The sequence below is a fragment of the Chenopodium quinoa genome, unplaced genomic scaffold (genome assembly GCF_001683475.1).
Source record: "Chenopodium quinoa cultivar QQ74 unplaced genomic scaffold, ASM168347v1, whole genome shotgun sequence".
Taxonomy (NCBI): domain Eukaryota; kingdom Viridiplantae; phylum Streptophyta; class Magnoliopsida; order Caryophyllales; family Amaranthaceae; genus Chenopodium; species Chenopodium quinoa.
In genome coordinates this window covers 782,591-784,251 of record NW_018744572.1, presented here as the reverse complement: position 1 = coordinate 784,251, position 1,661 = coordinate 782,591, and positions in this window count along the sequence as shown.

Here is a 1,661-nt window from a genome sequence, read left to right as displayed (position 1 = left end):
TCATTCGTGCCAACCATCCTAGTAAGCCTCCACCAAGGCACCACCCAACGAATGGAAAATTCCCTCTTTGCAAAGAAATTTTTCCAATCTTCATACAACATGTTCGCAGAGTAATTCTTTTTCCGGCAGACTAGGTCGTTAGGACCATATTTTTCAACATCGTCGGGGGCTTCAAATAGTTCTAAACGCTCCATCAACCAAATCTGCAAAAAAAAAATTAAAAAAAAAAATCAGTCGTAAGAAAAATAATAAAAAATAAAAAAATAAAAATAAAAAAATAAAAAAAAAATTGCAGATTCCCGTGACACAACAGATTTCACCGTGTCACGCCAGACACCCACCGTGACACGGTGCCTGTTTTGTGTCACGAGGGCTACTCGGAGCGTATTCTTACCTGTAGCAGTACCAGAGAGCCCTTCCTAATGGCTTTCCGGTCAGCTTTTGCTTCGTCAAGACCACGAAATGTTTCTCCAAGGCACGTCGACATAGGAGATCTTCCAGATTCGACATGTTCAAGCACAGACGCTAGACAAGCATGTCCTACCCTACCGTTTGCAAATAAAAGCTTGCTAAACATGCAAAAAATATATGCCCTTCTACGATATACATGATAAGACTCAGAGATAGGGCGATTAAAATATAAATTTGCAAGTTTTTCTAAGTCTACCTCATTACCACATACAATTTTATTTAAATCTGGATCTGTTAGATTCAGATGGCGTTCAAAATCTTGGTAATAATATTCACGCAGGGTAGGCATGGCAATAAGATTTCTAGCAGGAAATCCAAAGATTGCACCGAATTCCTCCGGCAGAGGACAGATTTCATCATAATGAAATTTGAAACAGTGTGTTTCTTGTCTCCAATAATCTAATGTTGCCCTAAGAAAATCATGTTCAATAGCTACATGTCGCAGGGCTAGCAAACCCTTGACATGAAATAATTGTAACTCTCTTTTGTCAGCATTGGTCAAAGAATAAGACCAGTCGCGCAATGTATTATCAAAATTCTGAGACATGATTATTGAAATATAAAATTCTAAATTATTTTGTGTTTCGTAATTATGCATATCATGAATATACTGGTCCTATTTTATAGCAAAAGCACTCGAAACTGCTCAGAAATTATCTTTTCATACGCGTGAAACACAACGCTGCGGCGTACCGTGACACGGGAAATCCCACCGTGTCACGGGAACTTTTTCCGCGACACGGCAGTTTTTGCCGTGAACGGTGTACAATGCCGTGTCACGGCACCCCACACGTTTTCTTTTTTCATCTTTTCCCTTATCTATCCGGATTTTTTTTAGTATTTTATCTTTATCGTTTATTTTTCAGTTTTCTGAGAGTTTTATTTCTAATAAAATTCTTAACTTTTTTATTTTTATTATTTATTTTTTTATTATTATCTTTATTTTTTTTATTTATTTATTCATCACTTTGATATTTTATTTTTATTTTTTATTTTCTCTTTATCATTTTATTTACTTGTTTTATTTATTTTTAGTTGTCTTTTTATTTCTTTTTCTTTTGCGGAAGGTCGGTACCCTCCATTACTCCACTTACGTTTTTTGTCGCGTCATTAATAAATACACGATCACACACAATGAGTCTCAAGCACACACTAACACACAATAATAAACACATAAACTGTGAATAATG